A 19,439-nucleotide genomic window follows, 5' to 3' on the forward strand; every position below is an offset into this window, starting at 1 on the left:
TTTTAGAAACACTGATTCTATCAGTGGAGAAATAATCGTGTTTTTCAAGTTGTTTGTACGAGATATGCATACATCTTTTCAGGGTTGTTTTTATATCGCACAAGAACGACTTTGAAAAAAAATAATAAACCTGTCATACAAAAAAGCTACTTTCACGCGTACGGCGTCTGATTGACTCTTTATCATGACGTCACCATTTCCCAAAACTTTCTTCACATCCAACATGGAAGCTGCATGACACTTCGTTAGTGCCGTGCTGTGGGGCAGAAGACCGACCTTCAAACTCAGTTTTCCTGAACCGTTGGTAAATTGTGTATTTGTGACAATCTTGCTGTTAAGAGATGTGAAATTTAACTTGGAAAGGCAGTTAGGTATTTGATAATTAGGCTAGTAGTAGGAGTAAAACAGGAACATTGTTTTTCTGTGTAACATTGTGTGGTAACATAGCGGTGTGCATGCAGCGGGCATGCGGGCCTTCGTTAATTGTCATCATGCATAATGTTCTTGCCCACTGTGATCCCCCAATGTCATGAACGTGGGTTCGTTGGACATTTTCCTGTACTTTTCTCTTGCAGTGTTGCCAGACCTCTTCGTTGCAAAACTTTAACTTCAAACAGTTATAAGTAGGGGCCTACTGCTGCATGCTGGTGCCATACCTTTCAGTTTCAGTACTGTGGTCGACCATATGTAAGAGTGACAAGACCATGCACAAGACCAGTCAAAAGTAACACCGATGTGAAGTTAGTTCCTCATTTGACGTTCGACATTCAATGTTGAACAAGTACATGTAACTGTTCCATATTCGAACGTTGAATAAGTAACTGTTTGACATTCCGGGTGCACTGGCCTTAAAAGCTATGGAGTGCAACAGGAACAAAAAACAAACTATTTCCAGTAAATGTTGATTTGGAGCTTCGCATGGTGGAAGTTATGAGATGTACAATAGGCTTGCGGATACAGCATGGACTTAATCTCTTGGAAGATGTGTGGTTATTAAAATAACCAATAAGTGTTGACCTGTTGCACTCCATAGCTTTTAAGGCCAGTGCACCCGGAATGTCAAACGGTTACTTATTCAACGTTCGAATATGGAACAGTTACTTGTTCAACATTGAATGTCGAACGTCAAACAAGGATCAAGGAACCAACTTCACACCGCCAAAAGTAACAGGGTGAACAATGACAAAGCATGGAGGAAGGACACAAACAAAGGAATGCTTTTGTTGCATTTCATTTGAATAGTTTGTGACTTGAATTCAGACTGGAGGTCTTGTGTTGGTCTTGTGAAGGTTTTCACTGGTCTCGACTACAACACTATTACCTTCATACTTGCTTATGAGCCATTTTGAACAAAGTTGGTCCTAAATTCTAAAATGGTGGCGTCCGGAAATTTGGAAATTTGGTGGCTCTCTACTGGCCTACAAATTTAGCTGAGTGTGCTATTTTTGGCAAAATTCAGACCTTTAACTTACGATCTTTCCTCTCTTCAACAAACGATCCGCGCGCCTGGCAGAAATTTACCCACAATACTCTGCGCAGCGTCGGCTGTGACACCTCGTGATGTATTTCCTTCACTAAAATCTGTGTTGCACCATGGAGGGGATTCCTCCATGGTTGCACAAAGTTTGAACAATTTGTTGCGTAAATATGTCAGCCAGCGAGGCAAAGACAAGCAAGGTGGTAAGAATTAAGCAAGGCAATTTGCCCTCCTCAAAACTCATGAATGCTGTCCCCTTCAGTGCCTGTCAGGTAGAAATTAGAATGTTGGAATGAAATTGCATAATTGGTGGCTTTGTCATAAAACCTGGGTTTTTTTTCGTCTCCACAAGGTGAAGTACCGTGCACCATGCATGTAGGTCTACACGCACGTACGTGTAAGTAGTCTTGTGTTGGAAGGATTTGATGTTGCTATTCCATGTATTGGCTATTTTCTTATATAGCAACGTATGATTTGACGTGACGACTTTTTTGAGGTTGTGTAGATTTTCCTTGGGCTGTTGTCTATGGGCCCGTTTGTTTCCCACTGACCTGGGTCTTGATAAATGATCCCATGACCCAAAGCTGGTTAGCACTATGATTGGGCAGGTTCTGGTGTCAGTGAACCAAAGTCAGATCATGTTGATTTAGTAAGTCGTTTAATAGGGTTTGAGCTGCATCAGGGATTTTCATTCATTCATTACTTCAATATCCATTTATTTTTAAGTTGTACCTTTACTGTGATGTTGATTATTTTTATGGAAACGGCGCATCGTAAATTTTCAATAATTATTCTTCTTTATGAAACATTCTGTTTTCCATATTGTGAGGGGGTTCTTTATGGTTTTTATTTACCCTGATTTCTTATTTTTATCTATATTGTTTCCATCTTCCTCAACCATCAATCTTCCCGTATTGGTGTGCGAGACATCTTGGCATATGTATATGTTTGGGTATGGTTTTTACCACTGCATGTTTTTCAATTGCATCAGTGTTCTGAATGGCTGCTTGCTAAAGTAGATCATCATCCACTACTACGGATTCATTCATGCTTCAGCCTGTCTGTCTCCAACATATTATTGCCACTCCTGTAACCCCAGGGTGCAGCCTTGAATGCAGAAGGTGCCATCTCCTCCGTGCCGTTCAGGAATGGGGACTAGGGAGGAAGGAGCTTCAGCGTGATCATTGGCTTTGTACCTTCAGGGAGTTGGGGCGTGTATGTGAGGCCTCGCATTATCGTAAATACAGGTGTGGAATGTCCTCCACTAGTTTCAGTGTTATCATCATTATGCATCCAAGGCCCTGGCTATGGTTGTAGTGGAAGCCCCTGGCTTCTCAGGTACATGCAGATGCTCACTCAAACTAGCCTTCATCTGCTGAAGAGTCAAGAGAGGAGTATCATCAAGGATACCTTGCAGGTGGTTTTGCATCTCATCATTCATATTGAAGTGTGTTTTAATCACTCCACCTTTGGCCTGTTGCCTTCCAGTCCTCAAATATGTTGCATCAGTTGATCTCGCTGTGGACTTGTTGATGCTCAAATTGACTGTAAGTTCAAGGTAGTCTTGCTCGTTCCCTCAAAAGCATCAATCAACCTTTCCCAATCACTCTTGCATAGCGACCACAAGCTGCCATTTCTTCAAATAGCTGTAGCGAAAGGTTGTCTTCCAAGAACATCAGCAGAGTGTCTCCTGTGCCCATAAGTGAACCGTATTTATACCATTAACATTCTGAAGGAAATATTTTAACTGTGTTTTTTAGATTGTACAAATTACACAAATGCGTGCCCAGTGATGAAAACGAATGGCCAAAGACATGCCTCAAACAAACACCTGCTAATTGACTGCTTTTTGGTTGAATTGTTAATTTGGGCGACCTAATTTCATTAAATTGAATGACGCACTCAGTTCTTTTTGCCTAGTCGTAAAATGAAATTGAATGACCGTTTTACAGCTGCATTCAATTACACTCAAAATAGAATGGCACGGAGGTTAAATTGGTTGCTCATTTGCCAGAATTGATTGGGAAAATATACTGGTGTATATATTTTACAGGAGGGGATTAAAGTTGTTCGATCCAAAGATCGTGTGGCAGGGATCTCCTTGGAATTTTGGAATTAGAATTTTCCCTTTTCACCTGGATAGCTTCATGCAGCTGCCTTAGCAAGTTGGTGTATGTACATATATGTGTAGAGTAGTTAATACTCCTGATCATACAGCACCCACAGGGATCTTTGTTATGTCAATGTACATGCAGCTGCAATCTGGAAACATGTATGACCCGTGTTTGACCCTAGGAAATACGGCATTATTCGAATTTTCTTGCGTACCAGTATTTCTCTAGGTATTTCAGTTGGGTCGGTGAATTTATTATTTTGGGAGAATTTTAGGAAGACATTGAAAACCTGCCAGTACTGTATGTATCGTATATGTGAGCACTAGTAAAACAGAAAAATTCAATTTTTTTCCCCCCATTTTTGTTTGGTTGATGGAATATGACTCTGCAACGGGCCATTCTTTAATGCAGCAAGCAAGGTTGACTCTTTTGAAAATGTGTGGCTCTGAAAAGAGCCGTTTGGGTTTGTGTCAGTGGAGTGTTCGATCTTCCAAAGGCTGGACTGGTGTAGATGGCTGCAACCAGAAGTCCCGATGTCTGCATGCAGGCCATCACTCACGTAGTAAATTTGTCCATAACTGGAATACCCTTGTTTACATCTGTCTGGCACTTCTTCACTGGTTGTGGCACATCAAAGACTCCCTTACATGACATCAAAGACTCCCTTACATGCCTCACGAGGACCATCTGGACAGTGACACATTTGGCCTCTGCAAGTGGGATGAGATATCTGGTACAGCTTCAAGCCCAGTCTATTGGCCTTGACGCTCAGCCTCCTGTACTACGTGCCAGCCCTCCATATCGTTGTTGCTACATGTACATGTATGTGTGCTGTGGTTGAAGATTGACCAGGGCTTTGGTGGCCAAATTACTGCTATTCCTCCAGGTGTCTTGGACATGCTCATGCACTCAAACAGCTGGCTCAGGAGGAGTTCCGTGACTTTATGAGCTTGATGAAGGAGGGCTGCACATATGGTAGGTTCAATGGGAGAGCCATCAGCTTCCCGGCGGATGACGCATTGCACAAAAGCAGAGTCTGATATGTCAGGGGCTGCTGGGCTGAGGCATTGGCACTATTGCTGGAGTCTAGTGGTATTAGACACCCTGGAACGTGGCAGTTGGGTAAAATAGCTTGAAGTGCTGATCGCAGTCTGGACTCAAAACCCAGTTTAATGAGTGCACTGGATATTCCTTTCTGTCAGAGGCAGACTCTTCTTCAAAGGCCCAAAGAACTTTCCGATAGACTTTGTTATTGTGGCTTGACATCAGACAGAATGCCAAGGGGACTTGCTTTTGTAGTCCACGTTCTGATTTCACAAAAGTAAAGGTGTATGCTCAGAAGCTGGGTGAAAAGCTTGTGAGACAACATCGGAAGTGCTGTCACAAGTCTTGGCTTGATCAAGGGTGATAGCTTTTACTGGGGTCATGAAGAACAGGTGTCTTTCTTCATTGACGACGATGTCCTTGACTAAGAAATCCGCAGGAATGAAATCAGTAGCCAGCTGAAACTTGAGATCGATGAGATCTTGCTGCTGCAGACCTTAATGAGTACGTACCCTGTATGGCAACCCAGAAGTTGGCTGGCTTGGAGAAGCTTGTATATGTACATGTAGGTGGAACATCAGATGAGAGGCCCGTCATCATTACCTCTTTGACGCTGGCATATATGGCAAATATAACCTCAACAGCAACTGGATGCCTGTACAGTACTGTAGATGAGCCAGCAATGAAGCTCTTCCCGTCTTGAAGAAGAACAGAAACCAGGCAGTCAATTGCACAGTCATTATGACGGGTTTCGCTGCCATCGTTTGATGTACTATAGCCACAGTTTTCAATCAGAATCGGCTTTCCTTGCTGATGTTGTACTGTCTCCTTTCATATTAAATCTTGTGATGACCAGGTCTTGACCGACAAAGGCAAGGACTTCAGGGACAGATGCAGTGTTGATGCTCTCCTCAGGCATGTCAGGCGGCCGATGGATCTGAAAACTACCAGAGACTTCAAATGGCAGGTCAGACTCCTCGTTCCTACAAGTGGCGTGCTCATCCACTTCCATTTATGTCATCAACAATTCCAGGAGGAGAAAGAGCTTGGGTCAATGCAGTGATACATGTACTTTCTCCAACTGGAGTCAGAGAGTGGGTGAAAGAAATGGAACATGTCGCACAGTGCCACGATTTACAATGTAAGCTCAGAGAAATTGTTCATGAACTGCTCGCGTCACGTGTCAGATCGATGTTGCCATCTGTTGGGACAGTCGCACTGGAGAGCGTTCTGGTTGCAGTGGACAGCCTTGTTGCACACAATGCAGGGCAACTTCATCTTGAGATTATGCTGTGACTTGAACGGGGAATAGTGACTTGAAGCAGGACATATCTTGTGTCTTGATAGCAGTGGTTAATTGATATACATGTGACTGGCAGTGATCACACTGGACTTTCAGACATGTTTAGAGGTACATGTATATAGAGAAATTTTCATAGCTGTAATGGACATGCAACAAAATTAACAATGCCCCAAAGTAATGGATGAAGCCAATAATTCACCCGCTATCTTGAACAGCAACATTAATAATGATTAATGCCCGACACTTCAGTGACCATCTACTCTACAAAATGACGACATGAACTCAGTGGCTATCTTGACACTACTTTATTTAGCATTCATAAAAAGAATCATCAAGCCATGATTGACCAGTGGTGGCAGGAAACAGACAGATTATTCGGATAGATCTATAATAACTCTGTAATCACTAACATAATTGAATGACATCTGTCTATGAACTAGAAAACAATTTTACTTTTGATAATAAAGCTTTCGCTGCTACAGTTTAATAAACCTTAACAAGCACTTTTCAAAAATGTATTTCAAGCAGCCCTTTGTTTAAATTACAGTATGAGAAAAAGTCATCACAAAGTTATTCCAAAGACATGTAGGCGTGGTTTGTAAAACCTAAAGGCACATTATGCAGGAGTGAAAAAAGACCATGAATTGTTTATGGTTTGTTGTTTACATATATTTATATGTTCAGACAGAAAAAAGGCTGTACAGTTACATGAAAAAAAAGTAAAGAAAGAAACAAAACTTGCTATGTACAATACACCAAGAATCCTTATTTTAATGAAAATCATGAGACGCATAAAAATGATGGAATCTTATAAAACAATTTATCCAATCCCACCTTAAAACTAAACACAATCTGACCAATAAGAATAGAAGCTCAACAAATAACATGACAAATCTCAGTATGAAATCCAAGAAAATCTACAGATGTGTAAAATAATTCTGTAAAAATTACAGATTAATTAAAACTTTAACTAATTGCAGATACTGATGACGGACTGCTGATCAAAGACAAACCCACCTCCTGAAATCCCTACAGACTTTAAGGTCATTGATAAAAAAAGAAAAAATTTCTTGCCAATGAAAAGGAGAGTTACTTTAGGAATCAAAGAAAATATTCTACTACTGTACAAGTACATGTGCATCCAACCATGTCTGCATTTCATGCATGTGATGTACGAGTTGGTGCACGAGTTACATGTAGCTTGCGTACGAGTTGAGCGAACTGCATATGAGTGTGAGTTGGCATGAGTATGAGTTGACCTGCTATCGTTCACGAATTTGTGCATTATGTTTAAACATCGTTCACAACTGCATTGGGTTTGTAAATTCTTTCTAGTGATGGCCACTGAATTTTAGCAAATCGACAGTTACTTGTACATATCTTCACTAAAGAAAGGACATGTTCCAGGCAAGCTTTTTTGGTTTTTTTAAAGAAATTATGCCCTGTTTGTGATGAATTATCTGCTTGAAATCTTACACCCGTATTTGTGATCCTTAGTAAGGACAGGACTGTGGTACCATGGCAGGATCAGGCGAATGTGTGCACACATGTACACGCCCAATCCCAGTGTCAGTTTTGGAGCCTTCCAAAATCCCATCACTCTGACCGGCTCGGTGCGGCCCGGTGCTCGGCCAAGGCCATGCAAATATATGCACGTGCATGATGCTACATGTAACTACTAGACTAGAAATTTTAGGATGATTTCCATAAACTACTTTCACTTATCTTACTCTGAAGTGACTTACAAGTCCCTAAATAGTAAGTACCTGTACATGTCGTTAAAAGCAATCTGAACAGCAGCGAGATAAGCACTTTCTTAGCAAACACTTGGAATTTGACCAGTGTCCTATTGATTTGTTGGCCCTTTTGAGTAAAAGTAATATATGGAATTTTATTTTACAAAATTTAAAATTTGGTTCCAATCACCATTATCTTGGTACATATGACTAGGCAGGTTGTTCCGACATCATACATGGAGTTTCGATGCTCTCGCATGCATGTGTACAGAGTTTGGGTGAAAAAAATCCAAAAAATGAATGCTTTTGCAGTGTCATGCGCTGGCAGAAAAACTGAATTTTGACCATAAAATTTGAAATTCTGTTCCAAGGACCATTATCTTGCTACATATGACTGGGAAGGTTGGGGGTGGTGGAATAAACATGCAAGAGGAGGTATGATATTTTTAAAAAATGTATTCCACTTTATTCAAACAAACATATGCCAAGAAGCAAATCTCTTTTTTGAACTTGTGTGGCTCTGAAAAGAGCCATTTGTTTTGGAAGCGCCTTTCTCTTCATGTGCATGTTTGCACGAGTCTCGCGTCACGTTGCTGCGTGTGCGATCTCCTTCGAGTGTGCTGTCAAGTCCAGGATCAAGTGCTACTCTCTCCAGGTTTCCCCAAAGCACTTGAGATGCCAACTCGCGCCATGTCTCATAATGGCCTTTGTGACACCGAGATGCCCGTGGAGTAAAAAGAAGACCGCCACCATATGCACGTAGAAATGTCATGAGTTTTATGGCATGGACAGGATTCCTTGTGCCGTGGTGACAGTGGCGATCTTCACATTTGATGAATTCAAGCGTGAATGTCCGTTGAACCAAGTGTCTTGCCAGAAATCTGTACTCCTCTGCAAGTACAGATAGGGTTGGTGTGGTACGGATTTTGGTAGAACTGGTGTCACTGAGTTCTTCAACCAGAGATTCATCCCTGTAGTTTTGCTGTGAGGTTGACTTTATTGCCACAGGAGAGACTGGGAAAGAGTCAAATGTTCTACCTTGAAGACAGTGTTGTACATCATCGATCGCCTTGTCGAGGATACCATCGTCCTTCTCATCTGGCGCAATATTACCCCCCCCTGCAAAGTTGCAGTCAACTGTAGACCAGTCAACCACATGGTCAAGGAAGCCCAACTATGTTTGATCATGTTGATCCTGCTGTCCCCAGGAGCGTACGATGTGATGCAAAGGTAATCCAGGCACAAGTCAAGCCAGAGTCGTCCCATCATCATGACTGTCTTCAGGCTATCCTTTTGCCAGTCAGGACCATTGTCAGACAAAATCACAGCGGCATGTTTCCCATGTTTTTCTCATTCCTCTCTGATGAGAGGAAGCAGGTCGGTGTTGTGATTATACACTGATGCCTTGAAAAACTTGTTTCCTCGCAGACGAACAGTTAGTGGCCCAGTTCTCGGGTACCTGTGGTTCAGGTGACCCAATTCATCTGTACGATACAAGCTTTTTGATGAAGGCGTGGCTTGACAAGGCAGAGGATTTTCTTGCGTGTTAGTGCCGTTAGCTTTGACAGGCGGTTCTCTTTCTGAACTCACTGACCGGAACCTCTCCCTTGGAGTAGTGACCTCACGGTGGAGAAGTTGCATGTATCCGCTGGGGATGGCCTTGTAACCTGTTGCAAAGTTGTGGTCTGGGTAGCACACTTTGTCATGCTTCAGGAAAAACGTTTTAAAGGCCATTCCCCTATCTACACACAGACCTCTGCCGACCACTTCCGACAAACAATTTATTCTTGTCATCCACTGACCAGCTGGAAACTTTGTCGTTAAAACGTGCAGCCATTTCCAGCACGTAGTTGACAGAAGTGCGGCAAAAGTGAGAGGCCATGTGGGTATTTGCTGATGTCATTTTTCTTGACTCCAAAATTGACATCGATAACAGACTGGTATCTGATGCTGGCCTTTTTGGAACGATTTGGTGGGACAAAAAGCTGTCGCAATGTGCTTGTGCTGATGCAGGGTTTCTTGACCTCGGGTCTTTTCTTCACAACCTGTTCTTGCAGCTGATGAGCACTAACACCAACAGAAGACCACGATTCTGACCGCCGTCTGAGCAGCGAAACCATGCTGTGTTAAGCACGTCGACAATGGTGGGCACCAGCGATGGATATTTTTCAAAGAGTGGTTTCTTTCTGCCTTTTTGCAGAAGCTGACCTTGAGTGGGAATCTGACGATGCTCAAATAGCCTCTTTTTTGTCATGGATTGACGGCTGTGCATTGGCTTCGGAGACGAAAATGGTAAGTGGTTAGTTGACGTGTTGGGTGGAGATATTGCAGCAGCTGCAAGGGGGCTGAAAACTGGTTTTTCCGGCTCATGATGAAAGTGTCGCGGGTTGAACTCCATCTTGGAACTTTAACAGACGCGATATGAGGGCTTTTTCAATCCTGTTTGCCCTATGCTACAAATAATTGGCTTAAAATCAAACCCCACTAACCACCCAATCGCGAGCATACCCGGTGAAGCGAATCACTATACAACAATGCCCATTAATGTGCAATCATGACCGAATGCGCATTTCCCAGCACAACCATTGAGCGCACCTGAGTATGATCATCTTTCTTGATTTACCTTTGGATATTCTACGGTACGTTTCGCAAAAATGGACTCCATTTTCAGTAGCAATTCCCACAGCCCAATCAGCAAACATCAATGTAAGTAAAAAGTTCTTTTAAAAGCTTCTACATGTATTCAACAATTTGCATACGGCTGTGAATTTGTTTTTAATGGAAAACTGAAATGGATCTGAAATTCGCTAGATCTAAATACGTGTCCGATGGTATATTTTTACTCAACTTTTAATATCTTCTATGTCACTTTTTTTAACAGACAGCATGGACAGTGAAGATTCTGATGACGACGTACCACTGAATGGTTTAAGAAACCGCATCCGTGCAAATGTGGCTCGGAAAGTCTGTCGTCTGATCAACGAAGCCCCATCTGATTCTACTGAGTAGCAATTACCTCAATCTCCCGTAGAAAACGTGGCCTAACAAGATCTTCTACTCATGATGTAGATATCATGAGAGATCTGCAGAAGAAGGTGACATCACTGCAGCAGCTTGATCACATGCAGAACCGACAAGAGAGTCTCCGGGAAGGTGTGAAGTTCATCGCAGCAAACACGGTTCCTCAAGCTGTAGCTGGGATGAGCAACAGCATTCAGTCTTCCCCTCAAGTGGACCAGACACCAGCGCTAGCCACTTGTCCAACGAACGTACTGCCTACAGACAGTATTCCAGCCCCCAATCCGCCACCCACTCCCAACGAGCACACCCCAGTAGCGGAGGTAGTTCGCGTCTCACCTGAAACCCCAGCCTCCAGCAGACAAACCGTTCCACTGCAGAGTGTAATGGGTCCTGAGCCGGGAATGTATTTACTGGGAGACAAAAAGTAAATGGTCCGGCCCGTCTCCGAGTACGAGTCAATTCTCAAAGATGTCACCCGACGAAGACGCCATGCCGATGATGGGGACGAGGCTGTCTCGTCTGCCTTTCCCTGCTGACATAAGTAGTTCCCAGAGAAGAACTGGCCACCAAGAACATCACTGGAACTTTGCGGGACAAGAACATTAAAAGTGCCGGATTCCAACGATCAATAAAGATATTCTTCAAGTGATGCAAAATGCAATTTCCTGACTTTAAGGACTGGTTTACGGACTTGAAGTGCAAAACGGTCGAGGCGCTCAACAAGCGATGCAAAAAGGTGGGACAAGAGTTGAAGGGCAAGGACCATGAGGAAGAGCTCTGAGATTTGGCTTTAGTTGTATGTTTTGGTTTTGATAATGACCTCCATAATGACCTTACAACCAAGAATTTTCTTTTCAAACAAAATTACTAAATCGGTTGTATTAACGTTGCGTTCGATCCTCAATATGCAACATTTTTAATGTATTGACATTTTATTTTAGCGCCAAATGGAAAGAACATCCCTAGTATTATGATCTTGAATCATGCACCAAATCTTGTCGTCTTCAATCAACCGATTTCCAAATACACTGTATTGCTATTTTAAGATGTGTTTTGTCGTACCTTTGATTTTCTATGCTATAGATGTGTAGGTATACATGTTTGATGATGTTCCAATTTCTGCGATAGAATATAAGTTGTGTTGACCTTTTTGAAAACCAAAATGCAAGTTGGACTGATTACTTTCGCATATGTATAGATAGTTACGTTAAAGCCTCATTCATCGTTCATTAATTAAATGATCATCTTATTAATACCGAAAGGAATGTCTCTTTCTTAGGAATTACTCGTGTTTTATTACTTGGGTACTGTAGTATAAAATCTAAAAACTTACTCATCGTAATCATACACCTGCAGAAAGACTCAGTAAATTGAACCAGCCCCTACTCAAGTTCTTTTGTTGCCCGTGGTCGAAGATAATAGGATAATAATAAACCCTCCCTCACACCCCTATTGTTGGACCCTAGAAGTCAGAGTGTGGTTATCGGGCAGGAACACAAAAGACCTCTCAGCAGGTACAGTGCATGAGTCACAGGCTGGGCCGGTAGCCTGCCCCCTTTGAGGACGATTCATCAAACAGGCCAAGCTACCGGCCGGCCGGTACATCAACTGCTGGGGGGTGGCTGGGATTAAGAAAAGAAAAATAGGAAATAAGATGCAATTCTAACCATATTTTGGTGATATATACATGTATGTAGGCCCTATGCTTCAGTTTTGTTGAAGTAAACTGTGTACTCATGACACCCTAAAACAAGCTTTTAGAGCGTATTTTTTCTAACCAGATGATTGAATTTATGCCTTTCATATTCCTTTGTTTTTTAACTTCGGAATATTAGATTTTGAAAATAATTATTCACAGATATTTGATGAATGATTGAGTGATTCAGGGAGCTTTCTGGCAAATTTTGAGATTTAGAGTAAAAGTGAATCATTACATATGAGGTTTAGTGTCGTGTGTGTTGAGGCAGTCGACTTCATAGCTTTGACATGACAATGAAATTGAAAGCATTGTAGGCACAACTACATGTAGGCAAATTAAATCTCATGATAGATGTGTGTCGATCATTATGATGCAAATTATATGTGTTACCACAACCAACCACCGTCCCATCGTCATTAACCAATTAACATTGGAGGATGTGTAAGCCATCTGCAGGGTTTGCTGATCAGCAAAATAACTGAGCCTTTCCTGAGTTTCCCAGCAGCAGTTGTGTAAACGTCATATCCCTCATTTGTTTTGTAGATGCAGTATCCAGGAAATCTTTGGAGGAGTGCTGTTGACAGCTATACACTGCCTGTAGTTGTAGCAAAGAGATTAATGGCAGTGCCCTTGCAGATTGCAAAATATGATGTTGCAGTGTGAAATATTCTAATTCAAATATTTTATCCTATTTGCATATTAAATGTTAGCCAATATACTTGCCTAAAATACAGCCCTCTGGAAGTGGTTCAGTGGGTATTTTCAGAGATAACAGATGTTGCCAGGTTCCCTTCTAGTCTGAGTGAAAATTGATGTTATTTCTTTGCAACAGCTTTACTCGGTGGATTTGGATACCCGTCTTGCCAACAGTCAGCCCTCATGGGAACGGCGATCTAAAGTTGCCAGTGTCGGAGCTCACAGGGAGGATGCTTAGATTTGGCAGGTAGGTAATTAGTAAATCATGAATACAAATTAATGAACCTTTTGTATTAATTAGTAAATCATTTGCTTGAATAGTAAATCATTGATACAGAAATAAGCCTTTTACGAGTTAAGTTTGAATAAAATCTGGTACACGTACAGAGTTCTTCAAATTCATGTCAACATAACAATTTAAATTTTCTCCATACTGGTAATCAAAGACTCTTGCTGTACCTTGTGATTCGGGGCAAGCTTTTGCTTAGTTACCTAAGAAACACCTTGCAACAATACACTTTCTCAATGGATAAGAACCGCACGAAGGAACCAGTCCATTCCAGAGATGGTTGTCGCTATGCAAAAGCTTGCCCCGAGTCATGAGGTATAGCAACAGTGTTTTTATAGTCTGGGGAATTCAAATAATAATAATAATTATTATTACAGAAAATGAGTCACTTGGGAGACATAGGAACGTGCACAAAATTTTTCAAACTTTACCATCCCATAAATCAATATTCCCTAATCTGATCTTAACCAAACTGTGTGTGTTTTCCTTTCAGACCCTAATCTATCATCTCTCAAAATGTGGACATTAAAAATTTTCCTTCTTTTGGTAGTTGGAGCATTAGGGAGACATTGAAATCTCTCCCTAGTGACTGATGTCTCCCTAATGTTGAAAAATTTACCACAAAATGTCTCCCAAGTGACCTATTTGGAAATATTGACATTTATAAAGCGCCCAATCCATCAAGCTTCTCCCAGGCGCTGTACATCAAAATGTAAATATATAAATAAAACCTACATGTACCATAACTAAAATCAATACTAAGAAACTAAAAATGCTTGTTTAAAAAGATGCGTCTCCAGCCCAGTCTTAAAACTCTCCACATTCCTAGACTCTTTAAAATGAACTTCAAGCTGGTTCCAGAGACGGGGACCAGCCACAGAAAACATCCTCTCGCCAGCAGAAGACAGCCTAGTTTTTGGAAGAGTAAGCCAAGACAAGTCCAGCGCAGAACGAGTGAATCGACTAGGAATCCTAACTTAAAGCAAATCACTTAAATAACTTGGAGCTCTGACGTGGAGACATTTAAAGACCAGGAGACACACTTTAAAAATTACCCTATACTTTACTGGCAACCAATGTAATTGCATCAGTGCAGGAGTAGCGTGGTCAAATTTCTTGCCATTAGTGAGTAACCTTGCTGCAGCATTCTGGACTCTCTGCAAAGGAGCAAGGGCTGACGCCGATAGACCTATTGAAACAGAGTTACAATAGTCAATGCGAGATGTAACAAGTGCATGAATAATCTGCTCCATGGCTGATTGACCCAAATAACATTTAATTTTGCTTAGATTGTACAGGTGATACATTGCAGAGCGAGAGACATTCTTGATTTGGGATTGCATATTCATTTTGTTGTCAAAAATCACACCCAGACTCCTGACTTCAGAGACTGCAGTAATATTGTGATTACCAATATTCACAGCAGTCCTAGGAATTTTGCTCAACAATATATGCGATCCAATGATAAGCAGATCTGTCTTATCATCATTTTACTTCCAAAAATTAATCGCCATCCAACATCTGATGCCGTCACAGCATTTTTCCAAAACTGACACTTGTTGCTGTATGTTACTGGCAGTTGGCTGAGCTGACAAATACAACTGAGTGTCATCTGCATAAAAATGACAACTCAGTCCATGATGCCTAATAACATCCCCTAATGGCAACATATACACATTGAATAAAAGTGGTCCGAGTACAGAGCCCTGGGGGACACCATACTTAAGTGTCACTCGTGGTTCCGACATCTGATCCACTCTGATCATCAGGCGATAAAGACCGAATTTGAACTCTTCGTAAATGGTCTCTAAGCTAAGAAGAAAACCACTCGACGGTATTTTGTGAAACTCCAACATGTGTCCTTAATCGATGAAGCAAAATGTCTTGATCAAGCATATCAAAAGCAGCACTTACATCAAGAAAAACCAGAATGGAGACTTTGCCCTTATCCATATTATTCCAAATATCATTTTGAATGCGGGCAAGAGCTGTTCCCGTCCCATGGTGGCACTTATATGCCGATTGAAAATGTAACATAAACCTGGTCATATGATTAGTCAATGGTAAATTGGCAACTGGACGATAATTCTTAAGCAGCTTGGCTTGATCAGTCTTGAGGTTGCAAGATTTTGGAATGGGAGTAACAGTAGACATCTTAAAATCATTTGGAAAAACTGCAAGGTTAATAGAAGAATTAACAAGAGATGTGATTATTGGGCAAATTTCAGGCAGACAGCATTTCAAAAGTGCAGTTGGTATCAGGACAGCACTGCAAGTTTTTGGAGGACACTTGCGTATGATTTGCTGGATCTGTGCACAAGGGGTGGAGCCTAAATTAATTAAGCTTACATCCTTCAGGAAGAACTGGATCTTGAATATCAAAATCTCCTTGACCCACACCACTCGTACGCCGTAAGTTGCTGATCTTATTTTGAAAGAAATTAGCGAAGCGAAGCATGCTTGTCAAGAACCAACCTTAATTCAGAATTGTAAAAAGCTGCGAAAACGTTGGGGTCGGGTAATGAAGTTTCGTCCAAATACTTTGAAAATGCAGAACAGCGAATGTCTGGAATGTTTTTAATCCTTCTAAATGCCACAGATTTCTGCGGTCTCACAGGCTTACTGATTTCTGAAGAACAGGTTACCGGTGAATGATCGGGAACAGCAGGATCAAAAACATCTACAGATTTGATAATGTTTATAGATGGACGAGTAACATCAAGATCTAAAACATGACCTTTAATATGGGTTGGGGATACTACAAGTTGAATCAAATTGCAAGACTCAAGAAAAGTAATAAAACAAATCGTATCATGTGCTTGAGGCTGATCCATGTTAATATTAAAGTATCCAACTATCACAAAATCAGATGATTTTGACATGAACTGTTCAATGATTTGAGAGAAATCAGTTAAAAAGGTAGTGATTGCTACATTTGGAGCCCGATAAACAACCATCAACAAGAAACGTTTATCATGACTGTCGACATTGACCACCATGTTCAAAAGATGATCCAGCTGCAGTAGATGGAGTACTGTAGTATGTAGTCTCATTCCGGACTCCTCCTACACCACCACCAGCTCTACCTTGACAAGATTTATGGAGAAACTGGTAATCGCCAGATGTTAACTGTGACACCGTAGTAATGTCTCCTTCTTTAATCCATGTCTCAGTAAGAGCAAGCACATCAATGTCTTGATCAGCCTGCAATTCAAGAATGCCAGTTGTTTTGTTACATACAGATCTCGCATTCAAACTACAAACCCACAAATTTCCTATGGATGGAGTGCAACTCGAAGCAGACGCCAGTTTAATGGAAATTAAATTACCTGTCTGGGGTGGTCGGCAAAACGACGAATACCGTGAATTGAATTGCCTAGGCATTATAATTACCGGAATTTGTGCTTTCACTCTGATTCCTCCTTTCAGACTTCGTTGTCGTTTGAGAATTCCCAGATCCTTTCTATTATTGTAAACTGGCCAGGGGAGATTCCGTCTATAATCCTTAAAACTAAAAAGCTCAACACAAGTGTAAACTCTCCAAAATGGTACTTTACCAGGCTGTATGCCACTAGCGTTGTTAATACAGCTTATTTGGCTTCCATTTGTACAGCCAGCTAATTTAGAGTCAGATTTTCCATAATGATCGGCTGCATGGTGGTTTTCTCACATTACATGTACTTGGACCAGGGTTTTAGCGATATCCACACACATAGTAATATTCACTATGCTGTCCAAACGAGGAGGAATGAATATACACATATGTCTCCGCTTCAGCCACTTTGTAACTGGATATTTAGAACAAGAAATTCAAATAGTTACATGTACATGTACATGTATGTCAGGGTTCCCCCTGCCTGGAAAAGTCACGGAAATTCGTTTTCGTTCTCATAGCATTTGAAAAAATGACTAAAGTCATGGAAAAGTCATTGAAATTTTCAAACAGTGTGTGTGATTTCTATTTTTAGAAATAACTGCATAAAATGTGTGATTTTAGTCACAACTTTCAAGTCCAAATAGTCCAAGCAATTGTGTTATTGGGTCGTGAATTTTCATAATTTGGTCATAGAAAAGTCATGAAATTTAATTGTCCTTTAGGTGCAGGAACCCTGTACATTCATATGCAATAAGATAACTCAGTGTAACAGATTTTATTCAAATTTAACTTGCAAAAGGCTTCCTTGATACATGTAGATCCTTTGCATGAATGGCGGGTAAACTGGGGCTTGATACATTCTTATTTCCTGATATTGTAACAATTTATTTTCCATCTAATTAACCCAAACCCATCCATAAACATGCATCTCTCCCAGTCTCTGGCTTTTATCAGTAACCACCAACTTCTCTCCACCCTCTCTCCTTAAGTTCACCTCCACTAGCTCCTCCCTCCCCATCCAAGGTACATACTGTGTGCTCAAGCTCCACTCTCCCTAAGTTCCACACTCCCCGCCCAAGCTCCACCTTGTCTCCTTAACTCCACTAGCTCCACACTCCCCGCCCAAGCTCCACCTTGTCTCCTTAACTCCACTAGCTCCACACTCCCCGCCCCAAGCTCCACCTTGTCTCCTTAACTCCACTAGTTCCACACTCCCCGCCCAAGCTCCACCTTGTCTCCTTAACTCCACTAGTTCCACACTCCCCGCCCAAGCTCCACCTTGTCTCCTTAACTCCACTAGTTCCACACTCCCCGCCCAAGCTCCACCTTGTCTCCTTAACTCCACTAGTTCCACACTCCCCGCCCACGCTCCACCTTGTCTCCTGGACTCCACCAGTTTCACACTCCCCCCCCCAGCTCCACCTTGTCTCCTTAACTCCACTAGTTCCACACTCCCCGCCCAAGCTCCACCTTGTCTCCTTAACTCCACTAGTTCCACACTCCCCGCCCAAGCTCCACCTTGTCTCCTTAACTCCACTAGTTCCACACTCCCCGCCCAAGCTCCACCTTGTCTCCTTAACTCCACTAGTTCCACACTCCCCGCCCAAGCTCCACCTTGTCTCCTTAACTCCACTAGTTCCACACTCCCCGCCCAAGCTCCACCTAATTGTGTCGTGAACTCAACTAGCTCCACACTCCCCGCCCAAGCTCCACTTTGTCTCCTGAACTCCACTGCCTCTACCCTCTCCATTCAAGGCTCTGTGCTCAAGCTCCACCTGCCTAAGCTCCACCCTCCCAAAACTTAGCCCAACCGCTTATTCCACCCACTTCAGGTTCCACTCTACATGCTCCAACCTCCCCATCTAAGATCCATCCTCTCTACAAGCTTGAATTTGAACTTTACCCTCCCCCAAGCTCTCTGTTTAGGAGTGAGACATCACCCTTAAATGTGTACTGTAGAAACAGTCTGAAACAGTACTGTCTCACATTTGTTCTTCATAATTCAACATGCATTTGTAATTTGGGCCGTCATTTTTATAATTGCCAGCCAGCCTAACAAAATGAGTCATAAGTCACTGGAGCCATTTTTGAGTTAAACGGCCTTGACAACAGTGTGAATTTATCTGCATAAATCTTAGTCAGCGCGCAGCCCCTCCGTTAATGAGCATTGTTGGCAATTCCATTTGCACGCAAAAAACGATCTCGCGAGTACATGGGAGTTCGTGAGAAAAAACGAGAATACATAGTGTCCCTTCAACCCGCCCGGAAACCTGTTGCTTCATTCATGGGTCAAAATGGCTTGGTGAGTAGATAGTTTACTTTTTTCACCATCAATTAAAGGTCTGTTTTGGCGATGATCGACAATTTCCTAACAATTTACTTGGACGCCAACTTGCTTAGTGTTTCTCACGAAAATTGCAGGCCTCCTCTTTTTTAAGTGCACCTGACAGTTTCGGAATAACTGGATAAAATTGAGACTTACAATTCTTCAGGAAAAGGACTGAACATCCGTTTGATACCAAGAATTTTGCTGCCGGGCCAATCAAAATTGTAAAATTTTATGCACTACTCACTCGGCGATCCCAGCAGTGTTTACATTTTTGTGAGACGAATGGTAAGTCTGGTTCCCCAGTAAACGACTATCATTCACTAGGTTTCCTTCAATGCAAAGTCTGGTTCCCTAT

At 41.9% G+C, this 19,439-nt stretch overlaps 1 protein-coding gene across 4 annotated transcripts in view; it reads left to right on the forward strand.

The window, feature by feature from the left end:
* Positions 1-19,439, forward strand: part of LOC110985798 (beta-4C adrenergic receptor-like) — a 33,088-nt gene that overhangs the window by 10,183 nt on the left and 3,466 nt on the right. For 2 of the 4 annotated variants that reach the window (XM_087134747.1, XM_087134748.1), the window contains exon 3: positions 13,227-13,337. The gene's annotated coding sequence lies outside the window, so the exon portion shown is untranslated. Of the gene's footprint in view, positions 1-201; positions 305-9,874; positions 9,967-12,490; positions 12,907-13,226; positions 13,338-19,439 lie in introns of those variants that run through there. The other 2 variants (XR_015424816.1, XR_015424817.1) reach the window with 2 other exon arrangements.

The sequence above is a fragment of the Acanthaster planci genome, linkage group LG03 (assembly GCF_054643075.1).
Source record: "Acanthaster planci isolate LZ-2023a linkage group LG03, COTS_SCS, whole genome shotgun sequence".
NCBI classification, from domain to species: Eukaryota; Metazoa; Echinodermata; class Asteroidea; order Valvatida; family Acanthasteridae; genus Acanthaster; species Acanthaster planci.